Genomic DNA, 15,159 nt, shown 5'->3' on the forward strand with positions numbered 1-15,159 from the left:
TAGTGACTGAATCCTTCTCAATGTGAAGAGACAAGCTCGATTGTACGTTAATAAAACATTTCTATTCTTGTTAGTTTTTGCTCACTTCTTCCCCAAGTATGGCATTATTATTTATTCCACTGTACAATTCCAGAGAAATTGCTATGGTCTTTTTTTTACCAAGGGGGTGTAACTCACAGGGTAATAAGGAAGAGCAGACTAAGGACACGCCCATGAGGATCCTATGAGCCACACCCACGAGGATCCTATAAGCCACGCTCCTTTGTCGAGTACAGAAAAATTAGCACTAAATAAAAAGGAAAAAGAAAAAATAAATTATGGGAGCAACGGGAGTAAAGTTAGCGTGAAAAACTGATCACTTCTGTCTTGGTGACAGGTCCTGCCAAATTTTAGGCTGGAGCTAAATCTGTCCTCATAAAGGCAGATCTGAGACATCTTAGACAGCCACAAAACATGCAGGGATTGCCTGTCATCCCCGTATGTTTTGTAGCTGTCTAACAGCCGGGGACTCGGACATATCACTTGAGCCCCCTCGAGCGTAATCGAGCCCCCCAATTATCGGGCACTTGCGCTCATCACTACTGAGAGCATTTTTCTCGTTGCTCTGTAATAACTCTGGAATGCAGCCTTCACTTTCTTGTTATTTTGCAGCATCCTTGGTTTCTTCTAAAAGGATACTTAAAGCAGTAATTGCTTATACTTAACACAAATATTATCCAGAAACCACAGGATTGTTATTTCTAATTCTTAACAGTGCAATGGCTAAGTGAGGGATCCGCATTCCCTGCCCTCCTCTAAAAGCTACACAGCCCAAAAATAAAAGCCACCGGGCTAAATATAGGAGCCTGAGTCTATCTGCGCTTATGTGGGAAAAGCAAAAAAGGGACCCTCTGGATTTCTGGGGCCGGGAGGACCACCAGTGGTGGACTTCTATCTGTGAAGATATGGACTCACCTTCTGCAGGTGTCCATCTATTAGTGAATTAGCGTAGTTGCCAAACCATGGAAGGCCTCATTTTCTCACGTACAAGAAAAACTGACTGATTATCTCATACATAGAGAAAAAAAAACTTTCTCCACCACCTTCTCCTTTCTGATAGTCCGTGAAAATCTGACGGTTGTCTTCTGAGTGCAGTCCAATTTTTTTCATCACAGACCCATAGACTCGTATTGCCGATTTAGGTCCAAAACGCGGATCAAAATCCAACATGTCTCAGATTTTTTCCCACGGATAATACTCATACACAAGAAATGGTCATCAGAGTCCTAAATCTGGTAGCCTCCATGGGAAATGAGACCTCCCATGCTCCTGATAGTTGGCAGGTCTCCGGGTCCTCCCGCAAGGCAGCGTCACCCCAACATTTGTGTTTGGTGAGGGACTTAGAGCCTTTATTTCCAGATGCACGAACCAGTCATAGATTTGGGTCTTGAGGACTTTGCAAAATCCTCCCGCAAGGTCCCAACATTTTTGTTTGGGTGGGATTTAGAGCCTTGATTTCGGGATGCACACACCGGTCAGAGATGTGGGTCTCGGAGAACCTTGCAAAATCCTCCCACAAGGCAGTTTGCCCTCCAATGTTTTTATCTTTTGTGATACTAAGCCTCATATTCCAAATGCACATTACTCGTCGGGCATGTGGGTCTCTGAAATCCTACAAAAACCTCCAGCAAGACCTTTTTGGAGAGGACACCTGCTGCCGAGAACAATTTTTTAAGGAGATCAAAAACGACAGCTTTTGAAGTGGAAACGCTCTATCCTTTGAAAGTTTTTTTTGTTTCCTCAATGTAGTTTTTAAAAGTTTTTCAAGTCCTTTGAGAGTTTTCTCCTGAACTGTTTTTTTTTTTTTTTAAGCCTTTTGATTGGACAATGTCTAGTTTACAGCATTTTTCATTGGGTCGCTTCAAAGACATCACGTGAACTTTCTTTTTTTCCCCATCAAGTATTTTTCTAAACAGCAAAGTGGTTTTACGGTAGGAATGAATAAGATGAGTCTTCCATGTATATATTTTTTTTTAATGTGATTTTTCAGGCATTTTTTGCAGTGTACCCTCTCCAAAAACAATACTGTAAAGGGAACAATAATTAACATTTATGGGGGTGTTGCTACTGAAGCAATGTTAATTATTAGAGTAATTAACATTAGTAAGTTATCCCCATCTATATAACTTGATGATCGCTGGTCCGACCACTGGGACTCTGACTGTTGGAATCCCGAGAACGCAGCTCTGGAACCCTGGAACCGTACTTCGTACAGCCCCATTTTATAGAGCGGAGGTGTAAATAGTCATCCGCTACTCCATTCATTGTGTATGGGACTGATGAAAATAGTGAAGTGCTGTACTCGGCTCTTTCTGGCAGTCCCAGAGACAATGAGCGGTGTGGAGGTCAAGCATGTATACCTATGCTACAAAAACCGGGACTGTGCAGAGTCGAGTTTCCAGGTTTTAGAGCTTGTTTTTGGGATCACTAAGGGTCTCATTGGCAGGGCTGTCAAGTCGGAGTTGGTGTCATGGAAATTGAGGAGTCGGAGGTTTGGCTTACCGACTCCACAGCCCTGGCAGGTTTGTGGAGTCTGAGTCGTGGAGTCGGAGTCCCATTTTGGTGGAGACGGTGTCATGGAAATTGAGGAGTCGGAGGTTTGGCTTGCCGACTCCACAGCCCTGCTCATTGGTGAACCCCCAGGAATCAGTAACTTGTCCGCTATACTATGGATAGAAGATAACTTACCATCTTGTAAGTTCTCTCATAATTACTATCTCAATTCCTTAAAGGGGTTGTACGGCCTTAGAATAAGACTGCAGTTGTGAATCCTTGGAAGTGCGCAGTATGTGCGCTGTCAGGATTCTACAGTGACAGTGGCGGCTGCATGAATTTGAATACATGCGGTCACATGCCGACTAGATGTGCACAGACACGTCTAGTCGGAATGTGACCAGAAGTATGCAGATTGCATACTTGCAGTCATGTGACCGCCTTTCCTGTTGCGTGCTCTGTGAGGATTCACAAGTCTGCAGTCGCATAGAGTGACTGCAGACTTATACCCCAAGGCCGGACAACCTCTTTGATATAGCATATCAAATATTGGTTTTCTTTAATGGTCCGCCTCTTTAATCATCTCTACATTTTTGGCACTGATTAGGCTGCTCATGCGTCTTTAGATACCTGAGTATATTTGGTGCTATACACGACCGCCATGAACATTAATGCGGGGTGACCGATGCCGTATACGAGGATGTGGTTTGTCATAGGCAGGTACAGCTGTATGAAAACTCCGTAGGTCCGCGACCTCTCGTCTGATGCGGCTCTCTGCATTTTATGTATTGTCTTCATATGAATGGCATTTAAAGGGACGTATGCGGTAACAGGTGTGGGTTAAGTAGAGCTAACAAGGATTTGTTGACTTAATGATAACATAGTTGGGCCATTTCCGCAAGTGTTTTTTTGCTTTAACTAGATGTGTAAAAAAAAAAAAAAAATAATAATAATCTTGAGTCAATATTTTCCAAGAGCTGAACTTTATAACGAGGGTGCGTTGTTCGGCAGTTTGCATTCGTACAATTTATGCTTTTTTTATATGCGGTGAAAATATGATTGGGCATGTTGAGCTCCAGCATGTCCAACTACTGACATCTATGGTCAGAGGAGATCTGGGACTCCCCATAAGAGGGTGGGCAGGTTCTGCAGATCTTTAATGTGTATGACCATCTTTAGTTTCACCTACTCCCAGGATCGGTAATAACTTGCTGATTGGCGAGGGTCCAACAGCTAGACCCTCCACCGACTCCGAGAACAAGGCTCAGAAATTCCCTGTCTGGATAGAACAGTGGCAGCTCATGCGGACCACCACCACCATGCCATGCATTCTCTATGGGACTACTAGCCTCCACCTGTAGACCCCATTCTAACAAGGCGTTTCAGACCACCGTTCCCAAAATCAGTGGTGGTCTATGCAGGTTGACCGATGGATAGGTGATATAATTCATTCTTGGGAATAACCCTTTAAGTTTTTGGTTCCTATAATCATATTGCTGGCTTTTAAATACCATCAAAAATTTGACAGTCATTTTTGAGATATGACCACTTTTCTTTTGTTTCTAGCTCGTTGCCTTAGAAACCGACCACCGCTCTACACAGCAGAATATGATCTGTGCTTGCAAGATCTTTTCTAGTGAGCAAGTAAGTACTATTTTCAAGGTGGACAGGATCGTTAGGATGTGCTGTTGCCTCCTAATCTCTGCTAGTTTCAGTGCAGTGCTTACAAGCTGGACTGCAGCAGCGGTCGGTCTCCCAGGCAACGAACTGTAAACAAAAGAAAAATGTTAATATCTCTAGAACGGCTGCATAATTTATTAAGCAGTAAATTGCAAAAGTGCTTGTTTTTACAAGAACTATCCAACCATATTCATCTACCGCGTGGTTTTATCACGTAGGTGGCGAGTAAAGACGCCTGACGAGCCAGTTTTAGCAGTTACTTATCACCATGAAATAAAAGCATCCTTTCTTAGAAAAATGCATTGTCCCGCTCCTCTCTTATTCCTCATGGACGTGTTTAATTTCCATTCCCCTTGTCTATTGGTTCACTTCTGGCTCTGTCATGTCTGATTGGATAGTGTAGGGACACGCCCCCGCTTTAATTTTCAGATAGAATCTAGGCTATAGTAAATTAATGATTTAGAAGGGCCAGATATTAAAGTTAAAGTATTTTTTTATTTTTTTTTTAAATATTGGTTGACAACCTATACATGATAGTGAAAATTTTTAAATGGCTAATTTTTTTTTCTTTTCCTGTAAAAATGGAAACATTTACGGTACCTTATTTCAATAAAAATTTTAATTTATAAAAAAAAAAAAAAAAAAAAAAAAAAAAGAAGGTCCGGGTATGGTTAGGCTAGACTAGGCTAGTCTTATGAGTATATGATCTTTGCTTTCTGTAAGAAGAGATTTTTATTTGGAAGAAAAAAAATCTTTTTTTAATTCCCATCTTTTTCTGGATTATTTTTAAGGGTTTTTTTTTTTTCCGTGCTCAGTATTATTTATAGTATCGTCAGTGAATTACTTTAATAATTTTAGTAACAAACATTAGATCGTTCCGTTAAAACCTGTTTTCCTAACGGTTAAGAACAGTTTAATTAAAGTCGGGGTTTTTTTTTTCCCTTTTTGATGGGAGCATAACTTTTAAATTAAAAAGTAAGCGTTGTTTTGATTTATTTTCTCCTACATCAATAGTACACGTTAAAATAAGAAACTTTGTAATTTATCTTATTAGAGAAATCTGCTTCTTTTTCTTCCGGGACTGATCACTTACTCTCAACATTCTCAATTCACAGGTAAAATCTGTCTTCAGTGAAAACAGACTTTCCCATTTTTGAGCTAGGAGATGAGTTGGTGCTCATAAGGTTCTATGGAGCGGGGAGAAACTAGAGGCAGAAAGTGACATTCTGCTGCAAGTTATCCTGAAAGGACAGTGACATTTATCCATAGAACTTTATGAGCACCATCCATTCAGGAGAACTTGCAGAAGAATGGTCTGTGTTGGCCTCTTGCTCCTCCTCTCTCCATTGAATCCTATAAGCACCAACTGTCATCACCTATCTCAGTAAACCAACATTAGCCGGGTAGGGGACTTCCAATCTGTTACCAGATCTAACCATATAAATTGCAAAGTTGCAAACATTATTACACAGATTTTGTAGACCTGATGAGGCTAGACTACTTACTATGAAAATAAATGTCAGAATGTCTGTATAATCCTGATATTAAAGTGAGCATTTTACAAGCTAATTTTAATATCAGACATGGAAACTTTCAAAAAGAATTATACAGCCATCCCGACAAAGAAGCCTAATCATGTCTAAGAAATTGATGTAAGAAGGTATGCGGTTTTTATTGTTACAAATCCACTGTAACTAATAGGAAGTACACCTATGTCCAACATCAAGTGCAGGCTCCTGAGTTTTTTCTAGTGTAAACAGTTTGAAAATATTTCTGCAACTCCAGGTTGTGCAAAAGTTTTGCGACTTCCAACAGTTCCGGACAGCTCTGTCAAAGTAGATGAAGCATCGAGGGGGGCATGGGCAAGCACTGATGGGGAAGCATTGATGGGGTGTGGGGAAGCATTGATGGGGCGTGGGGAAGCATCAATGGGTCGTGGGGAAGCATCGATGGGGAGTGGGGAAGCATCGATGGGGCGTGGGGAAGCATTGAGAAGGCATGGGGAAGCATCACGAGGGTGTGGGGAAGCATCGAGAAGGCGTGGGGAAGCATCGAGAGGGTGTGGGGAAGCATCGAGAGGGTGTGGGCAAGCATCGAGAGGGTGTGGGCAAGCATCGAGAGGGTGTGGGCAAGCATCGAGAGGGTGTGGGCAAGCATCGAGAGTGTGTGGGGAAGCATCGAGAGTGTGTGGGGAAGCATCGACGGCACACATCACTTAAGCGCACTTATGACTGATGCACAAACCACCAGTCTTAATGAATCGGGTCCTATGTCTTTTTCAGGTGAATTTGTTGCTGGTCCGCTCTGAAAACCCCCCGAAAAAGCCCTCGGAAGATGCATAAGAGACTGAATATAATAATTTCTTTGTAAAACAACTTGCTGTTCATACAGTGGCTTGCAAAAGTATTCACCCCCTTGGCTTTTTATCTAATTTTTTTTTACACTACAACCTGTTTAAATATTTTTGTAATCCGATTTGCATGTGATGCATCAGCACTAGTCTAAATTTGTGAATTGAGGGAAGGAAAATATAGGCATAAATTACATTTATGGGCTCAAGTAACTAAAAATTGGCACGTGCATATGTGTTCTTCCCTTTTGCTATGAAGCACCTAAAAATTTGTTGTGCAAGCAATTACTTTCATAAGTCCCATGCTTAGTGACAGGACGTCCCCCTGTGTGTAATCTAGTGTCACATGTCTGTCAGTATATACACTTTACCTTTTCTGAAAGGCCACAGAGGCCGCAACACCATTAACAAGAGGCACCACTAACCAAACACCATGAAGACCAAGGAGCTCTCCAAACACCAAGAAGACCAAGGAGCTCTCCAAACAACACCATGAAGACCAAGGAGATCTCCAAACACCATGAAGACCAAGGAGCTCTCCAAACAACACCATGAAGACCAAGGAGATCTCCAAACACCATGAAGACCAAGGAGCTCTCCAAACACCATGAAGACCAAGGAGCTCTCCAAACACCATGAAGACCAAGGAGCTCTCCAAACACCATGAAGACCAAGGAGATCCCCAAACACCATGAAGACCAAGGAGCTCTCCAAACAGCACCATGAAGACCAAACAAAGAGCTCTCCAAACAACACCATGAAGACCAAGGAGCTCTCCAAACAACACCATGAAGACCAAGGAGCTCTCCAAACAACACCATGAAGACCAAGGAGATCTCCAAACACCATAAAGACCAAGGAGATCTCCAGACCCAGATGACACTAGAAAAAAAACACTAAATAAAAAAAGACCCGCTATCAAAAATAGTGAAAACATGTTCAAGAAACAGAGAAGAAGCTTTAGGTAATAAAACGCTGATGTTTCCAGGATCAGTTTCTGCTTGAAAACCTTGTTGTTTTCATTCGCCTGGAAAAAAGAAGTTGCTTACACAAACCCTAAGGATGATTTTTCTTCAATTAAACGGTTTATCCCGGACTTTTTTTGTTTACTATGGGTCTAAGAACCAATAAGCACGTAATTGCTAACGCCCTGTCTGTTGTGTCCGGCACCGATAGCTGCCGGCATTGAGTGACCACTGACCGATCCTGTCGGCTATTCAGCATCTTCCGCTGATGTCACGTCAACAGTGAAGCTTCTTTTCCCTTCTGCTCTGTTGACAGGGCGTGACTGCTGACGTCATGCTGATTGATTTGAGGGAACCAGCTGTCAATCAGCATGACATCAACCAATAGAGCAGAGAGCGGAAGGAGATCTGCTCTGTTGATGTTGAGCAGCAGAATCACCGGCAGGAGCGGTCAGTGACCCGGCGCCGGGTAGGACAGGCAGATAGATTTCCTTAGTTGCTTTATTCATACTGACGAAGATTGTTGTATAAAGGCTGTGACGGTGTGTAAATTCACCAGCGGAGTGTACACGGCAGCAGCGGATGGCCACAGTCATAAGTCTTCACATCCGCTTGTCCTTCATTCTTCATGTAGGAACCTTTGGATCATTTGCTTTAGGTGACCTTTAAGGTTGTCACCCGTTCTGGTTTATGACGTGGCTGTGAGGTGACTTGGAGGCACCTGTCTGTCCTCTTCTCCCATCAGAATTCAGGTCGCCAATCATCGCTTTGGGGTGCAGGTTTCCTCTATGTAAAATGCTTCTAATTCCCCAATTAGTGTAAGCACGTGTTACATTTTGTTACCATTAGCTTCAAAGGGCAGCCATCATCGTGAATCAGATGCCCTGTGATTCGAGTTTACGATCTCATTATTTTCATATTTGCTATTTAGTTGCTTTTTTATTTTTTCATTGTCTGATTATTTTTCCTTCCGTGTTATTATGTGCTCTGCCTAATGTCAATTGGCAGATGTACAGCCGCCTCCACGCAGCTCCTATAATTTGAGTGATTAAGTGGATTGATAATGACCTCTTGTATGCAATATTGAGATCACCGTCATGAGTGGAATAAAGGCGGGATCGTTTCTCATCTGTATGACGGTGGTTATTACATTATCTTTTATTGAAAGGGTCAAAATGAGCAAGGCCGGTAATTTTATTTTTTTTTTATCAGTAAGGCTCTTTTCAAGCTACATTTTGAGCTTTCAGTCAGAGGTATACGACTGATGGAAAGCTGCAAAGTATCCTACCACAGACTTGGACTGGCCCATGGGGGAGCAGGTAAATTCCCTGGTAGGCCCCCCCAAACCCTTCAAAGGCAATGCTTGGCACAGTGCAAGATGTACTGATAAGAGAAACATCTCACCATTCATTTAACAAGCTATCCAGTGTATTAATATGTAAAAGCATAGACAAAATTGTGAACAAGGAACAGGTAATATTACATGTAGCTGAACAGTGACCCACTGAATCAATGTCACTGGTGGGCCCTTGGCGCTCCTGTTTGACCCTGCCCTACCATATAGATATACGAACTAACAGAATTCAATGCTCACGTCGGACTAGACCACTGCTTATTGTCTACAATGAGAGGAATCAGAGTGTCAGGCTCACCTTATGAAGTGGACCTCTAAGCCCCAGGTCATGGTGAGTACACGAACACTGGGAGTCTGTGCAACTTTCGAGGTGGCGATGCCGAGGTGTGACACAATCGGAGGTCTTGGAAGCAGCAGGACGGATGAAGTGAAGTCAGCAGGTTAAGCATGATGTCCACAGGAGGTGGAATACTCAAAACTAGTCTTTAATAGCAATCTGAAGACACAGATGTGTGTAAAAGGCCTAGGGAGATGATATCGCATGCTGGGCAACTTGCAAACCCCATTGTGGAGCACACCAGAGGGCAGCGGACTAAGGTGAAGGAAGCAAAGCCCAGACCAGGGCAGGTGTGTAACAGAGGTGCCATTAGAAATTTTTGGGTTCCATGCAATCAAATTTCCAGGGCCCCCTGAGACCTTCCACCATTGTCAGTAAATCTAATATATAAAGCTGAATGTGTGTATGTGTGTATGTATGTCCGGGATTGGCATCTGAACCGTCGCAGCTACAGCCACAAATTTTTGCACAGTCACACGTCTGGACCCCGAGAGCGTCATAGGCTATGTTGTGAGGTGAAATTTTAACCCCGCGCTTTCCAATTCACCAAACAATTTTGCCCCTATCTACCTAATGGGGAAAAAGTGAAAGGAAAAGTGTTGAAGGCGTCGCAGCTACAGGCACAAAATTTTGCACAGTCACACGTCTGGACCCCGAGAGCGTCAAAGCTATGTTGTGAGGTGAAATTTTAACCCCGCGCTTTCCAATTCACCAAACAATTTTGCCCCTATGTACATAATGGGGAAAAAATGAAAGGAAAAGTGTTGGAGGCAAATTAACAGCTGCCAGATGTGAACAAAGGGGGACTTAAAGAATGAGAGCGATGGCGCCAAAGAGTATATACTGTACAGTTGCTAAGGTGGGGCCCCGACATGGGATACTCACCACACCACCACGGGGATATGAACACACACACAAAATGCGCCACACACTACCACGTGCTCGAACACATATACCACCCTCAGCGCACATTTCACCACACATACACCAACCTCGCCACATAAAAGTCGAAACACAAAAGTCGCCGCTCAAAACTCGCCACGCGCAAAACTCTCCACATGCAAAACTCGCCACACGTGCAAAACTCACCTCATGGAAAACTCGCCACACGCAAAACTTGCACATGTGGAAAAATTGCCACATGCACAAAAGTTGCAACACATGCAAAAGTTGCCTCACACAAAACTTGCACATACTCAAAAGGCACCACACATAAAACTCGCCACGCGCAAAACTCGCCATGCGCAAAACTTGCTGCACACAACTTGCTACACTAACCTGTCACATGCAACTCGACACACAAAAAGTTGCTACACGCATGTCGCCACACAAAACTCATCTCACAAAAGTCGCTACATGTATGTCGCCACACGCAACTCAACACACGCAACTTGACACACGAAACTCGCCCTAAAACACACACAAGTCTGGTATTATCCTTCAAAAATAAAAATCTGATTAATAAGCAGACAAACTACAAGAGCAACAAATGTACCATATAGGAATCCGGCAGCTGTCAGTCACATGACCAGTCTATTATGTGTATGTGTGAGCTAATATATACTGCCAGGGGGTGGGCTTCCTGTAGGCTGGGGATTTATCAGGCTGCCAATTTAGCTTACAAATACTGAGGTAAAAATACTGACCAAATAACGTGTAAACGAGGTCTAATACAGGAGGAGATGACATACAGATATATACTATATACAGGAGGAGATGACATACAGGTATATACTATATACAGGAGGAGCTGACACACAGGTATATACTATATACAGGAGGAGATGACACACAGATATATACTATATACAGGAGAGATGACACACAGGTATATACTATATACAGGGGAGATGACACACAGGCATATACTATATACAGGAGAGATGACACACAGGTATAAAGTATATACAGGAGGAGATGACATACAGGTATATACTATATACAGGAGGAGATGACACACAGGTATATACTATTTACAGGGGAGATGACACACAGGTATATACTATATACAGGAGGAGATGACACACAGATATATACTATATACAGGAGAGATGACACACAGGTATATACTATATAGAGGAGGAGATGACATACAGGTACATACTACATACAGGAGGAGATGACATACAGGTATATACTATATACAGGAACAGATTACCTACAGGTATATAGAATATACAGGAGGAGATGACATACAGGTATATTCTATGTATAGGAGGAGATGACACACAGATATATACTATATATAGGTGAGATGACACACAGGTATATACTATATACAGGAGATTACATACAGGTATTTCTAATATATAAAGCTAAATGTGTGTATGTATGTATGTGTGTATGTCCGGGATTGGCATCTGCACCGTCGCAGCTACAGCCACAAAATTTTGCACAGTCACACGTCTGGACCCCGAGAGCGTCATAGGCTATGTTGTGAGGTGAAATTTTAACCCCGCGTGTTCCAATTCACCAAACAATTTTGCCCCTATCTACATAATGGGGAAAAAGTGAAGGGAAAAGTGTTGGAGGAAAATTAACAGCTGCCAGATGTGAACAATGGGGACTTAAAGAATGAGAGCGATGGCGCCAAAGAGTATATACTGTACAGTTGCTAAGGTGGGGCCCCGACATGGGATACTCACCACACACGGGGATATGAACACACACACAAAATGCGCCACACACTACCACGTGCTCGAACACATATACCACCCTCAGTGCACATTTCACCACACATACACCAACCTCGCCACATAAAAGTTGAAACACAATAGTCACCACTCAAAACTCGCCACGCGCAAAACTCGCTACATGCAAAACTCGCCACACGTGCAAAACTCACCTCATGGAAAACTCACCTCATGCAAAACTTGCACACACAGAAAAATTGCCACATGTACAAAAGTTGCACCACATGCAAAAGTTGCCTCACGCAAAACTTGCACATACTCAAAAGCCACCACACATAAAACTCGCCACGCGCAAAACTTGCCATGCACAAATCTTGCTGCACACAACTTGCTACACTAACCTGTCACATGCAACTCGACACACAAAAAGTTGCTACACACATGTCGCCACACAAAACTCATCTCACAAAAGTCGCTACATGCATGTCGCCACACGCAACTCAACACACACAACTTGACACACGAAACTCGCCCTAAAACACACAGAAGTCTGGTATTGTCCTTCAAAAATAAAAATCTGATTAATAAGCTGACAAACTACAAGAGCAACAAATGTACCATATAGGAATCCGGCAGCTGTCAGTCACATGACCAGTCTATTATGTGTATGTGTGAGCTAATATATACTGCCAGGGGGGAGGGCTTACTGTTGGCTGGGGATGTATCAGGCTGCCAATAGCAACCAATCACAGCTCAGCTTCTATTTTGCTACAGTTAATTAATCTGAGCTCTGATTGGTTAATATAGGCAACAAAGACATTCTCAGTATAACAAAGCTAATATATGTTGTGAAACGCTTCTATTAGCTTAGTTTTTGCCTTTTAATAATTACATTTCTATCTATTTGTTTTGTGGTTTTTGTGTGCAGAATACATTTTTGTTGACACATTCTATTTTGCTAACAGCAGTCATTAACCCGGGCGAAGCCGGGTAGTACAGCTAGTAAAATCTAAAAATGTATTTCTAAAGCTTAATTTAGACGTCCCTATGTGGAGTATATATGAATATACAGCAAGGGAAATAAGTATTGAACTCGTCACCAATGTTCTAAGTACATATATTTCTAAAGCTGCTATTAACCTCAAATTCTCACCAGATGTCGGCAAAGAAATCAAACCTTAGATGTCCATAAATTAAGTTATATGTAATAATGAGAAGTAACCCAGGGGAAAACTATTGAACAAGCTTACTGAAGTTAATGTAATACTTCATACAAAAGCCTTTATTGTTGATGAAGCTTCAAAGCGCCTCCTGTATGGAGAAACTAGTCGCAGGCATTGCTCAGGTGTGATTTTGGCCCGTTCTTCCACATAAACACTCTTCACATCCTGAAGGTCCCGTGAGCTTCTTCTATGACCTCTGAGCTTTTGTTCCTTCCATACATTTTTTATTGAATTCAGGTCCGGTGATCGGCTCGGCCATTCTAGCAGCTTTATTTTCTTTCTCTGAAACCAGTTGAGAGTTTCCTTGGTTGTGTGTTTGGGATCATTGTCTTGCTAAAATACCCACCCTGGTATCATCTTCATCATACTGGTAAATGGTCTCCGATTTTTATCAATATTATCTCTTGACATTTGTGCTTTCATCCCTCCTTCAGTTAAATGCAGTTTGCCAGTGCCGTGTGCTGAAAAATAGCTCCACACCATGATGTTCCCACCTCCAAACTCCACTCTTGGTATGGCGTTTTTGGGGTGATATGTAGTGCTTATTGGCCTCCAAACATGGTGTATTATGGCATCCAAAGAGTTAAATTTTGGTCTCATCTGACCAGAGTATATTTTCCCAGTATCTCAGTCTTGTCTGAATGTTGTGCAAACTTTAAAGTCACTTGAAGTTGGTTTCTGTTCTGTCTTGCGTGGTGAGCGTGCATATAGGGCATGGAGGTTGAGTGCATTACTTATTATTTTCTTTGAAACAATTGTGCCTGTTGATTCCAGGTCTTTCTGTAACTCTCCACATGTGGTCTTTGGCTCTTGAACAACTCTCCTGATCATTCATTTTACTCCTCTATAATGTTATACACAGGCGGTAGGGGCCGGATGTTATACACGTGGGTTGAGGGGTCTGATGTTATATACCGGGGTTGGGGGGCCGGTTGTTATACACTGGGTGTAGGGGGCTGGATTTTATACACCGGGGGTGGGGGTCTGGATGTTATACACGTGGGTTGAGGGGTCTGATGTTATATACCGGGGTTGGGGGGCCGGTTGTTATACACTGGGTGTAGGGGGCTGGATTTTATACACCGGGGGTGGGGGTCTGGATGTTATACAATTGGGGCAATGGAACTGGATGAAAAATCTGAATTCAGTGACTAAAGCTTCTTTCACGCTTCCGTCAGTACGGGGCCGTCACGAAGCGTCGGCGCGACGTACCGACGGAAGTGTTTGCTTTCACATTTCCGTCTGCGTTGCCGAGCAGGAAAGATCGTGAGAGCGATATTTCCTGCTGGGCATGTGCAGTGTGAAACACTGGATGCGACGTACGGAAAAACGTTCCCTTGAACGTTTTTCCGAGACGACGTTCCGCCAAATCCCGACGCATCCAGTGGACGACGCATGCAACGTATGGCCATATGTCGCAATGCGTCGCTAATGCAAGTCTATGGAGAAAAAAACGCATCCTGCGGGCAACTTTGCAGGATGCGTTTTTTCTCCAAAACGACGCATTGTGACGTTGGCCAAATGACGGAAGTGTGAAAGTAGCCAAGACATACAATGTGTTAGGACTGGCGGAACCCACCAAATAATAATATTAGAGAATATGTGGTGCGTTCGCAGTCCGGGGTCCACCGTGCAGAGATGACACCTGCTGCTGAGTAATGGCGGACGGACGCTTGCTCACACGTGGGTTAGAATGGAGGCGAACTCTGTTGCTTCACAGAGTCGCCGTAAATATGCTGCGCCCTGTTAGCAGTCACAGGGTGCCTCTGAAAGACACTAGTGGGATCCCTATGAATCACCCCCACTAAGCTGATGATTGGACTCATGCTCAGTATGGGAAAAGCAGGACTTTTTCCCTGAAACGCCTGCTCGCTGCTGATCAGTACTGCTACAAAGGCAGAGCCTGGAAAGGCAGCAGTAACCCTTTGCACAGTATCAGGCTGAGCCAGATGCTGGGACCGACGTCTCTGCCGAGCAGGCTCCACTGCGGTTGGAGGAGACTGGGAGACCGCAGCAGACATGGTTCGAGATTCCCCCTGTGCAGCAGCAGGAACTCTACTCCTAACACAATGTATGTTGAAACTG

General features: G+C 43.2%; 1 protein-coding gene across 22 annotated transcripts in view; it reads left to right on the top strand.

The window, feature by feature from the left end:
• The window catches only part of CACNA1D (calcium voltage-gated channel subunit alpha1 D), a 293,921-nt gene that overhangs the window by 60,467 nt on the left and 218,295 nt on the right, over window positions 1-15,159 (top strand). The window lies entirely within an intron of this gene.

The sequence above is a fragment of the Ranitomeya variabilis genome, chromosome 8 (assembly GCF_051348905.1).
Source record: "Ranitomeya variabilis isolate aRanVar5 chromosome 8, aRanVar5.hap1, whole genome shotgun sequence".
NCBI lineage: Eukaryota > Metazoa > Chordata > Amphibia > Anura > Dendrobatidae > Ranitomeya > Ranitomeya variabilis.